Below are 13,811 nucleotides of genomic sequence, written 5' to 3'. Positions count from 1 at the left end.
GAACAGGAGCACTTGGCTGTTAATGGTGATCCAACATATTCAACATATACAAAAGCAGCAGATGAAAGGTGTATAGTGGTACATTATATAAAGTGTATCACGTGCAATTCTGAAGACTGAATCATACAGTTGTTGTTTTTTCAGAAATAAGACGCTTTCAGAAGCTGATCCAGAAAATACAGTAACTTGACGTTCTGACACATTCCAAACACTTAAGAGCCTCCTTTTTTAGGGTTTCAAGTTTATGCATTTCCCTGTACACTCTACCCTGTGACATTCTATGGCAGACCTCATTTATGTCTTTCTAATTTGAGGTTACAATAGATATATCTAAACTAAAAAAAAAATATTTTCATGAAATGAAAAGCTGCTTATTTCTTTAAAGGGTTGTGGCAACACTCTGCCAACCACAAGAGCACAAGGCACAAACTGGGACTACAACTGGATGGGATAGCTGTCCATCACAGTCTACATGTCACGATATTAGTTCCCCCTCCTTAAGGGTGCTCCAGCCCTTTCACTTAAGACTTTATTCTCTGCACCTGTTTCCTATTCCCAGCCCACCTTAAAAGCCAGGCGCTGACGCTCATCCTGGCTCTGCATCTGATTTCCATATCGTGCGAGTTTGGGACCTGGAAGCGCCTGGTCCCGTTAAGGTTTTAACCCCTGTTCCTGTTCCTGTTCCTGTTCCTGTTCCTGTTCCTGTTCCTTGTCCCCTGTCCCCTGTCCGCCGGTTCCGACCCGGCCTTCGTGGTTTTAATTCCGAGTTTTGATGGATCTCCTGGTTTTGGACTTACTCATGTGTTTTTGGATACTTTAAGGATTACTCTTTGGGATTGTTCGCCTCGGCCACACCTCCCCCGTGCACCAGCGCACCTTGGACACGCCCCACTGTCTTCAGCCCCGTTTTCCTGCATGACGTTTCCCTAGTGTTTCCCCACTCCGTCGGATTGTGTCGTCCGCATAGGGTCCGGAAAGAACTGTTCGTTACACTACACAGGGGAAGTTTAGAGATTAATTAACCTAGAGCATTTTTAAATGAAACTGGGGGATATTGCTGAATCTCAAGTGGGCATGGGATAGCATGCCAACTCCACATAGCATGTGCCAGCAGGTGGTCATGCCAGAATCAAACCCAGGACACAAGAGCTGTGTGGCAGCAGTTTTAGCCACCATTAAAACTACTTTCTGAGCAAAAAAAAAAGAATAAATAACATTTTAAACCAGTTTGATTTGTGGCTTTTCTGCTTTGTTTCACGCATTTCGATTTCTGTAAAACCCTATAATTCTGCAGTTTCGGTTTATGCATTCAGTCTTTTTTAATTTCACTCTGATTGTTTTAGAGCTTGAAGAAAATGAAAAGAAATATCAGTTTCAGAAAAACAAAAACATTTTTAGAATCAATATTCCAGCTTTAATAAAGCCACCCTACAATGGATGAGATGCTTGAAATAAAAGAGATTGCTGTGTGTGTGGAGGGGAGAAAGGTAGTACAACTTTTTTTTTTGTCTCTTCTCTTAATAGAAACACCCATGGTCCCAGAATCAACCTAAGCCTGCGGTCTATTCTCTTAATTGAACAAATTAGAGGGGAACAGCTGTTACCTGTTAAAATGACCTGCTTTCATTTTATATTCTTGGACATGAGGGCTGATAGCATCTGTACTGTGCAGCTGTCAGGCATTCTGATTAGCTTCTGATTCCTGGCTTCAATATATCATGACAAACATAATTACCAAGACATGCCTTTTTATGAATTCTACAAATCTCCAGATCTTTTGCACATGCCAAATGTCCATCATTACAAAAGGTTTGGCATAAACCTCAGTCTCAGGCTCAATGTAGTTTAACTTAGCTTTTTGTTTTTCACTGGCATCTGAATATAAGCCAAGAATAATTCACCGATTTGAACACTGATGGAGTTAAATGTCATTGAAAATGTTATGGTATATAAAAATATGTGGGAAATTTAAACAGTATTTCAATCACACTGTGAAAGTGAAGTTACTCTACTGCTTTTGTCTTATTACAGTTGGACATTTAACACTTACCTTTTATTGTTACTATCTTATCACTAATGCATTCCTTATCCCTAACATTAACTTCCATGCTTGCTAATGTGTTAAATTCGACAGTTTGTTTATACTATTAAACCTAAGGCTTCCAAGCCTTTGGAAACCAGAGCATTCACCACTTTTTTTATCAGAGATAGGCTGTGAAAATTGGAGTAATGTAGCAATTAATAAGGCAAATAATTTTAAAATGTTCACTAAATAGAATTTTAACAGCTTTTGAAATGCACTTTAATGGCTTAGTTTGCGACACAGTTACAACATCAATTTATCAGGAGTTCAGAGTTAAAATTATTCATTACTTTCATTCTAAGGGCGAGGTGTAAAACCCTTCAATGCTCGGTCGGTTGGGAGCATTATCTTCTGAGCCACCCTGTGGATCAGTGACTGCAGCAATTTTGCTACGATTCCTTCCACTTGGGGGCGCAATTCACTCAGAAAATGAAAATAAAGTTATACCTTGGAACTTGGGAAACACAGGAAAAGGTTATGGAACTGACCGAACTCCTAAAACATGGCATTTATGTGCTGCAGACAAGATTTGGCACCATATATCTATGCATACATACTTTTAATTGTTTAAGACTGCACAGCAGTGTAATTTAAAAAAAAATAGTTTAAAACTAATATATCAAGTTTATATTATAGTTTATATGTATGTTTGATAACTTATTTTATTAACAACATTTTTTATGTTAATTGTGTATTTGTTGTTGAATGGATTAATGTTAAAGAACTAAAAATTTGCAGTATTTGTTTCTGCTTCATCTTTTTTATTGAGAAATTCAATGAGGAGGTTGATTCAGAATATTTTACTGTTGATACTGTTATGCTGGGCTAGGAGGCACTCTAAGATGAGAAGTAAACCTGGATTGCAGATGCATTAACCAAGGTTTATTATCACATCTTTAGACAGCCAAACCTACATATACAGTACTGCAGTAACCGTGTGCTGCATCATTACAAGTATACTGGGCAGAGGCATGTTAGAATACAGTATATCATTCACAAAAGATTCTAATGTGATTAGAAATGTATGAGAGAAAGAAGGGCTTGAAAGCTACATATTCACACATACTCTACCCATATGTAGAAACCAACACAATGCATACATTTTCACCTACTGAATGTGCAAAAAGCCTGTTAATGTACGCAAATTCACAAAGTCACAAAGACTTTCTAACTGCATGGCACTTCTAACTCGTGTGTACATTTGCGCTGATAAAGAGTAGGCGTAACCAGCTGAATTCCTTGTTAATAAAGGCTGTCTTGCAGAATAGCTGGTTTATACCCACTGTTTGTACCCAGGGAAATATACAGTATGGTTATCATTCAAAACATAGAGGACTTTCACAGCTTGTTTTTTCTGTATTTCATACATTCTCTACCCAATCCACTATGATCAGTGGTGCCTATTGTATGTACAGTGACACTGAGATACTACTCATCCTCCAGTGTACCTTCTGATAAGGAATGTCTTATTAATTTACTTGGTTAACACTTTTACAAGGAATTTACATTTGCTCCCATGTATACAATTGGGTAAGAAGAAATTTAAACACCTTGTCTCTCACCTAGGATTTTAATCCATAGCCTTCCAGTTCTAATTCTAGAACTCTAATCATTGCTCCATGCTGTTGCCTTCTCACACGACCTCCGCTTAAGACGAACAAGCTCATTTATTAAATTTTTCACTCTTTGGAAAGGTCTGTAATGTGTAAGACAGAATTGGCAAAGCACTGGTCAGCCCTATAACTTACTTAGTTTCACTTACATGTAGCATTTGGCATTATTGCTTGGATGATATTTGTCCGATTGTATTCATTAAAAACTCAATCATTTTTACACTTTACATGGAGATACATTTTCTTCCCCTGACTTTTATTTAATTAAATTCCTGCTGATCTCTGATGAGACAGTCGTGTCTGGGCCTAAAGTCAACACGTAGCCCTGCTTAAGCTTCAAGTAAATCCAGGAGTAGAAGCCGCAGGAGTTGTGCGGTTGCCTAGTTACATTCTTCACTAGTGGCAGCTACTGATTTATTGGTGCCCTGTTTGGATGCAATTGGCAACTTCTCTTATATACAGCAAATGACTTCCTGCAAAGGTTTAAAACATTTCTTTCTCCCACTTATTATATTAAGTGCTGTCATCATTGCTCAGCACTTCTCTACTGTTATGACAATTCAGCAATTTCTTTTCAATATGTTTCTGTCGGAGCAAATACAGATGCATCTCCTTTTTATAAGGGGGGAAGGTAAAAAGAATCACTCTAATCAAGCTGAACCTTGAATAAATCAATTGGTCTCTCATAGGACCTGACCATACATCCTCTGGAATTTATAGCATTTAGCACCAGAGCTCGAGGAGGAGCTCAGTGTTTCTAGGAGGGCATGTGAGTGTTCACGCTGCCATAGCAAATTACTCCAAAACCTCAGATGGCCGGGGTTACGAGGCAGGTCCTAGGGAAGTAGCACCCGTGAGGATTAGCCACCTGTTTCATGAACTTGGAAGACAAGTAAAGTACTTTAAACCGCAGAGACTGTTTTTGTCTGGGAGGTTAATGGGATACGCAATAGTCTTTTTTACTGTTTCTTTCACAGCAACAAAAAGACACACACACCCTTCCTTTCCAAAAAGAACTTGGGAGGATTGTGATATGTTTGCGTTAATTTCCACTTCAGTGCTGGAAATCAACAAATGGACTTCCGGGCTTGTATCCTCATCTGAAGGAACTCACTGAAAATGTATTCCCTTGACCTGATCATATTCTCCCTTTTCCATCCTTGAACGTAAAATTGTAATAGGTCTCATAGTGTAAGAAAAGAGTTTCATGGTGTTGTAACGCTTAATGACAATAGTTTTTTTTTTGTTGGGGGGTGCTATAAGTTTGATGCTCCTCTGAGCTATGTGAGCTATTTTTTTCTCTAGAAAAGCACTTAAATACTACTTACTTTACCTCATAGCCCAGTGGTCTTCACTGCTTTATAATAATGTCCCACTTTAAAAAAGGCATCGGCTAAGGGTCACACAAAATAATCGCCAAAAAAGCATTTCAAAACATAAATCCTAAACACAATGTGCTTCTTGCATATTGCTCAGTGAACTGAGAAACTGGATAATTATATTTTTCTGAATAGAACTGCCAGGTGTTTATTTTTTTTTATTTCTCCACATATTAACTAATGTTGTTCCAAATTACTGCTTGTAGTACAAAGATATTTGTCAGAAATATACAATTTTCTAGAATCATTATTAAGTATAAAGATGTGTTGACCTTTCCTGAAACGCACTGTGCTTATCAGTGCTGACTGAACTTTTTTGAACTGTTTTACAATAATTTTAACTTCAGACTTAGTTTCAGCATGTTCAATATCATCTCTGAAACTTCTCCTAACAGGTTTGTTATACTGTTCTAATTTTTGGTCAGATAATTTGATTTGTTCTTCAATGGGACAAAGTTCCTTTGAAGCTAAAATAGTCATATTTCACCCACTTCCTTTACCTAAGCAGTCGAAGTAAGAATTGAATAAACTACATTTCCCAGGATTCTCTTTTGTTTCTTGCTCAGCTACACAATTAATAGTTAAGGATTTCCAATTTCAACAACTCTATGATGGCTCAGGGACTCATTTGGAGAAGTGAGAGGCTTTTACACTGGACAAAGAAGATAATTTCTACAACTTGTGGAATCCTGTTAATTTATATGAAACTATGACTGTGGTTTCCCTATTTTTTATTTCCCTATATAATAGAAGTCTCTTAACTTCTATTAAATAGATACATCTTAATAGTTTGGTTATATATAGTGAAAGACTGCTTTAAAAAAATTTGGTTTATTTTTTCTTTTCTCAAAGGATGCTGGAAAACACATCTGCAGACTAATGTATTCCCCATATCAGTCCCAATTGTAAATACATTCTTCTAATTAGGGAACATCCATCCTTTCATTTTGGTGCAGATGGCTGTAAAAATAGGACGGTTCCTTCTAAATTAAGGAGAGCCATGTTCTGGGTATATCTCCCGAGTGCTCATACATCTCAGAAGTTGAGTGTTCATATAATTTTGCCACAAGGCATTTTAAATGGGATTGTTCTATGAAACAAGAAAAATACAGTTGTGTAGAAACTGACATGGCTGCAGCCATTAAACCAATAGTTTGTTCTAACAATCTAAACCCATGGATTATCAACCCGCTTCTGGATTTGCTTTATCTTACCTCCACTCAGTTCGTTGTGCTACCATAATTAATTTCTTTTTTAAGTTAAAGATCTTTAAAAGAAAAACCTTGAAGGACTACGATCCCTCTCCTGTATGAGAGAGGTTGTCTGTTTGAATTTGAATAAAGGGATGTGGTGTTGCACTGCCTATATATCAAACTCAGAGTGTCTTCCTGAAGTTATTTTCCTGTTTTTTCCAGCCTTGAAGTTAAAGTGACTATAATTCTTCCTTGAGCTGGGTTCTTTCTGATTTTGATGATTAACCTCCACGTAACAGAATTAACTCTGACATCTTTCGGTCGGATGTTAATTTAAAAAATGCTGCCATAGTTTAGATTGATCCAAAGGACTTAATATATGGAAACTCTCATTTAGAGTCTAAGAATTACAGTATATGCCAGTAAACGTACAGTATACACGAGCGAAAGATTTAATGATAGAATCTGGCCATGTTACATGTCCACACATCCTGCAAACTCCTAATAGACAAAATTGAGCTTTTAAGTTACAAAGACTAATGTAAGGTACCAGCATAGAAGGTATATCTTCTGCAAAAAAATGTATTACATGAGAATGTAATATTCAGGAAATCAGATCATCTCAGCCTTCCAAACACTAAAAGGTCTTAAAAGTAGGAGCATGTAGTATGAACTAGTGATGTGTTTTACTGTATAAGCTGCAATAAAAACACATATAGATAGAAGGTAAACTAAGAAACCACAGTTAAATGGTGAGCTTAGGGCACTAAGAACAGAAATGGATCTTTTGAGAAGCTACCACTAACACATTTGTCTTTTTTTCCAGTGCATACTAAAGATATTTTTCCAATTGTTTTTAAAGTGAATATCAATGCAAGCAACACTTTAATCTTAATTTTAGGGGTTATATGTAATGTAACTGCCAAGACAATTAATCTCATGTTCAGTACAACACAGAAATATTATTATTATTATTATTATTATTATTATTATTATTATTATTTGTTACTTGAATTGTTTATTTCAAAAGCAAATTTAACTACTTACGTGTCTTGGAAAATAAATATTCTTCTGCTGGAACCAGGAAAAGGAAAGCCATTTGAAATATACACTGCTTGTTCTGAATGAATGCCGATGTGCCATTAAAATTTCATCAGAAACGTAATAGCTGGCCAAGCTGTGGAAGGCAAAGCAATGACAACTTTGACATTTTAGTTCTTTTTTTGTTCATTTGACAACCATTTGCGGAAGTAGCAACTTCAGAAAAAAAACAACAACAACTGAAATGAATATAATCAAACCAACTCTACAGATAAATAAAAAGTAATGTGTTTCAAAACATTAGATAAGAGTTGAGAAGGAAATATGCACATGACAACTAGTTTAGAGAATGAAGACGTATCTAAAAAGCAAATCCCAACATGTTGGACCTACATTAAAATTCATTACCTCGAACAGTCACTTAACAATGGATGAAGAGGGGATGTTGTTGAATTAAGGTGACATATTGGCCTCTCTGTGGCATTCTTTGTGTATCTTTGCTGCAGTCTAGTGTTCAGTTGGATCAATCCGTGTTTGCATTGTACTTGGCTATATTTTCAGATTTTTCATTGGAGTGCTTCAAAATTAATCTAAGCTGCTGGTCAGCACTTTTTTTAACTATAAAACAGTTGAAAATCCCTGTGCAATGGACAGCGAAGGTTAAAGTTAACCATTGATGTTTCTTCTAGTACTCTCAGCTATAATGTTCCAGTGCGTTCTTGTTCTTTTCGCTGTGTATTTGTCCATTGTATAGTTGGAGTCTTGGGATAGATGGTTTTTGTAGTTGTCTCGGGTTATATTTGACTGTACTACGGTGCACTGTAAAGTGCTAGTGCTTAGTGGACAATCGCACAATTCCCAGTTGATGTTCTGAAGGTTGTTCAGGGATGTTCACAAGTCTGACATGGGCAAAAATAGTACAAGTAATATTAACCCCCAACCCAAAACATTCTCTAAAAATACCATTAATACCAAATCTGAGCACTAAAATTATAAAAATTAGAATCGTAAAAAGAACAATTATTGAACCTGGGCAAACATATCTTCAGAATAAAGCATGATTACCAATTTTCACTTGCTGATCTTTTCTGGGTTTGTATTTAATTTTAGATTTGCTTGATGTCCTGCCTATGCAGAGGTATTTCAAGGAAAATAAGTAAATGTGATTATATACCCTTTTTCATCATAAGAGCTTTGCTTTAAAACAACTAGTAAATTGAACATTTACAGTAGGTTCTTGGAGAATCTGAATATTTTTCCCATTACTGTAATTTTAATCATAATCACAGTATGAGTATGTATAGTTGGAGTTAACCATAGTGCTACAAATCCCAAAGGCAATTTCAAATCTGACCACATGTTTTTCATTCAATTTAAACCATTTTCACAGTCAGACTATGAGAATCCCTGGAGCTTAAACTATTACTGCTTGAACAGGATGGTTTTAGTACGCACTGGTATTTAACTCAGAGATATTTAATGCAGTGAAGTTGAAGTACCAGGACCATGCAGCCAGCTGAGAGCTATAGGGAGATTACCATGAAAGTGTTGTCAAAATGGTGCTCTGTTATTGGTTTCTGAACAGTATTGACCTGGTTTATCACCAAGAAGTGAAAGAAATGGAGGCTGATCATCTGAGTAACACCTGGGTCTGATAAGAAAAACTTTTTATTTGACTCAGAAGAGACATAAAACTTATTGATGCTAGCCAAACTAACCAAGAATTTTGTATAAAGATTTGTACTTCATTGCTTTAGTTGACAAACATTTATAATATACTGTACTAGAGAATGAGTAATGATGTGCAAGAATATAACAACACCTGCTGTGAGTCACCTTTTGGCTTCAATCAAACTTAATTTTTATAAAGCACCTTTCAAGGAAAATATCCTTCACAAAGCACTGTGCATTGAGCACAATTGAGTACAAAAGAAAATACATAAAATAACACAAAATATGTTACGAAAACACTATAACAGTGGATAAAGTTCTGCAAAATAATATTCTTTGCATATGCCAGCACATTAAACTTTCCTACATATACAAAATTAACAAGAGACCAAAAAAAAACCTCAGGTGATTAGGCAATCACCAGCCCAGAACATTTAATACTCATTTTATTGGCAAACCCAATGAAAAAAGGTGGGAATTAAATCAATATCTTAATGAATGAAGGACATGAGTCGTTTGATTTGTAAAGTGAAAGATAATTCTAGAGAGCGGAAGCTATGCATTTGTCCTTTGGAATAACAAGGAGACCTTCTTTCAGGACATAATGTGACAGTGGGAAAGATGGGTGTTAAAGGCTGGACTTCTGAAATGATTTCTAAGTGAGCAGCAGCATTATAAAAACATGGTGTCTTACGAGTAACTATTGAAGTAGGGCCACTTGTGGAACAATGTGATCATGATGATTGCTTTTGGTTAAAAATTCAGCAGTATTATTTTAGTATTTTAGTATTCAGTATCACAGTATTTCTCTGTAGTCCAGGTGAAAGGTAGCAATAGCATGTCAAATAAATGCAGTATCAGATAAAGATATGAACCAGACTGTAGCATTTTTCAAAGTGGTAAAAGGATGATCTAACTCCCGGAATGATTCTGGGAGTTGAAGGTAACTTGACTGTCCAAAAGAACTCCGTCTCTCCTGGGTAGTGTTCACAACTTGGGCAATGTTTTCTGCCCAAGTCTTTGGCATTTTTCCACAACCCTGCTAATTTCCTTTTGGATTCATATAGTACTTATTAGGCTTTTGAAAATCATCAGTACAATTGAGGGTTACTTATGTTTCACCACCATGTGTCGCTGCTACAATTAGTTTTTAGGCCAATGTCAATTTTTATTATTTAGCTCTTCCTGTGGTACAGTCCCAAATGGCGTCCTCTTTGGATGTGAAGTTGGAGCTTCAGGTAGTACATCCTGCGTAGGAAGTGCCTATCCTCTCAATGAAACCAATTCCTTGTTTTAACAATGCACACATGCAGGAAATGAAAAACAAGTATTCTAGCGCTAAACCCGAACATCTGGACGAGGCTTTATAGCTGTAACCTCTGACAGGAAAGTAACTAGGCACGACAAGGGAAATGAGACGCTGTTTGGTAATAACGCTAATCTCTGCAGCCACCCAGGAGCTCACTCCAGAAGCTTTGGTATAACAGCCCCACAGGCTGAGCCTGTGAGACTCTGCAGAACTGGGCCACTGCTGAGAAATACATTGATAGATAGGTAGACAGATAGAAACCATTAAGAGAACATTCCAAATAGAGTCGATCAGCAGGGACGAAATGAAGTGGAATCTGCTTCAGACTCCTCCAGGCTGTTTTTTTTGCACATTTCTGCTGCACCACTGCCATGGATCCGTTAAAGACGCAGATTATTATGTTACATTTTTAACAACTTTCCTGAGCTGCCACTGGCACGGCTTGGTTCCAGCTGTGCGGTGCGATGAAGTGGCTGTTTCTGCGATTGTCTGCACCCCAGCCAATACTCAGGCTCATCAGCCTGCGCTGTCAGATCAGATTAGAATGAGTGGTGGGTGGTGGAAATGTTGTTTCAGATCCAGGGAGGTACTTAAAAGTAAGCTTTTATTACTTGATTAAAATGCCTTGACATGGACAGCCATGCAGTAGTGAGTGGGTGTCAGAGGATGGTGGGTGGACTTCATACTCCATTTATCTTAAGCGAAAAGCATGGACTGTTATAATTAAGCCATTAATGGTAGTTATTCATACTCCAAATGCATTGGCAGCATGTCGTTTCGATAGCAATCGTCATTCTGTTGCAAGGATTCAGGGTAAATACTACTGTAGTTTGTAGGCTGATGATATACTGTATGGTCTATATCTAACTAGGAATTCCCATTTATTTAAAAAGATTGTTCATGTTTTTCTTGCAGCTGCCCCATTCTTCAAATCAAACAGATCAATATCAACCAATAATTTACCTAAACACTGCTTCTCTTGTCCTAGGATAGTCTTCTTAAGACAGTGGTTCTTGCATTCCCCTGGCATCATTGGATGCTGTGTGATTCTGAAAGGATCCACAGTATTTGGAGTTCACTGCTGCTCACATGGTGGAAGGAGGGGACCAGATGGAAGCTTGTAACATTACTACTTTATGTGGTCAAATGCTAATTGAACAGTTCTTCTACTATAGATGTCTCACTGTCTGTCACTGCTGGCTGAAGAGCAGGATGAGTGTGAAACAAGATCCATTATGCATCTTTATAATATATTATTTTTAATAAAAAAAAATACAAAAAACTCAAAAAGGTCCTCATATTTGGCTCTGAATATCAATATCTAATATGAATATCTAACCCCCCAAAAACCTATGTATGTATCAACATATTTACTATTCAAACAGTTTCACCATCATTTACAGTATGTCAATGCCCTGAGTATGTGTACTGTGGAGTCTGCTGCAGTAGTGCTTTCCATTTCATGTTAATATCAGTTCTGCAGCATCAGTTTTAAATTACATTCAATTTCCTTAGGGTATTCTAAAAAAAAAATACTTTTTTAGTGACCCTTTGTCTGGGCAGTTTTCACAATGATTCCTTACTGATACACCTCTGTATCTCAGATGTCTCTGGATAAGACAGACTCTGTGTCATATATTGTATCCATACAGGTGCTAAATTTTCTAATGCATTTTTTTGTGATCTTGAATATGCAGTTGATAGCAAGTTGATAGCATGTTTCAGCAGATAAAAAGCAAAAAAAAATACACCCATATACCAGTGCTCTGGAGAGTTTTTTCTTTCAATTACTCAGAATAATTCCAATTAAAACTGCCAATTGACTGTAATTATTAAGCTAACATGTTTCCTTTCTTTTGAAATAACCTTCCCCTGCTTTGATGAAAACCAGCTGTGTTGATGGCTTTGCACATATAAAGGGCCATTATGCAGCAATCTGGTTGAGTGTATTAGAGAGCAATAGGTGTCTTAAAAATGAATACAAGATTTTAATTAACATATTAATTGGTACTATATTTGCAACAAGTATTTGTAAAATCCAGACCTTGTATCAGAAGCATATAAACGCAATAGAATTTGTTCCGTTTAATTCTATTTATCCATCAATCAATCAATAATTCATTCAATGAAGAAGGTTTATGGGAGTACATATCACACTGGGAATAAGAAAACACGTACCAGAGAGAACATATGTGCTTAGTCTATTCTTGTATGAAGAAATATCAGCATTTGTGGGCATGTAGAGTAGCTGAACTATCACCTCTCAGTTGTAACTCTCACAGGGATAGACGTTATAAGAAGGATTCCAGTTACTGTGCAGAAAAACAAGGTTTCAGCAGATCAGAGAGGCAGTAGTAAGAACCAGTGATATGGAGTACCTGGGTGGTACTGTCGCCTTGAGACTGATTGGTATACACTGTATGCAAATGTTGCTTGTTCCCTCACTAATCTCAAATGCATTCAGTGCTTAAAATGGGAAATTAGATATTTAGCCAGAGTGCCATGGTGATAATGTATAGAGTATTCATCGTTCTCACTTCAATGGGTTTATAAGTGGTGCTGAACCTGTGAAGTATTGATTCTGAGGTTAATAGCCTGTTGGCCTCTTAATATGCATTTGCATTCAAGATACTTCAAAAAGCAATGGAAGTTGGGTTGAATAGAAATAGTTTTGTACCCAAGAACTGATTTCACTCAATAGATTTTAAATATTAAACTATCATAAGTGTATGCATGCACTCAGAAAGTAAACCTGTAATCTCCAGGATAACTATCCTTTGGGGTGATTTGAATTGATTTGGGGTCAATTCAACAAAATTCTTCAATAGGGAAAAATTGTTAAAAGTTAAAAATTCATGCATCATCATAAGGCATCTGAAGCTTTGCTTTTGGCAGGCAGTATCTTGGTTGCTTAAAATTAATAGAATTCTAGATCTAAACATACCATAAATTAGTGGTAAACAAATATGGAATGATTCATGAACAGACAAACCAATTTCAATATGCTTTGATAGAAGGAATCAGAATTAGAACTCCCCAGAGCATGTGGTATGAATTATAAATGCACCTCTAAATGTATTTTTTGGGCCAAGATAAACTCGAAGATTGATTTGAGACTTATAATGATGAGCACTTAGTATTCTGAGATTTAATTTTGAAAAAAGAATGAATCACACTCAGTTTGAACACAATTAACTCATTAAAGAGGAGCAGATTAATCAGGCAATGTGATGTAAACAAGTGAGTGCAGTAAATCTAAACCCCCGAATGAACAAACATTTGCTATGTAATGTTTTAAAAGTCGTGAAATGTTTGGAGGATGCATGAAAGAATTTGTGAGACAAGAGTGTAATTTTTTTCGGCTGTCTTGAATGAAGACATCGCAGGACAATCAGAGAAAGAAACTCACTTCTTCATGAAAACCAGAAAGACTTTTCCATCTTATCTTCACAAGAAAGAATGTTTAATTTAAAACCTGAGATAAAATGTGAGAGACCACAAAAATAGCAGAGCACAGTTTTA

Source organism: Lepisosteus oculatus, chromosome 16, assembly GCF_040954835.1.
Source record: "Lepisosteus oculatus isolate fLepOcu1 chromosome 16, fLepOcu1.hap2, whole genome shotgun sequence".
Taxonomy (NCBI): domain Eukaryota; kingdom Metazoa; phylum Chordata; class Actinopteri; order Semionotiformes; family Lepisosteidae; genus Lepisosteus; species Lepisosteus oculatus.
Note: the sequence above shows the minus strand (reverse complement) of the source record.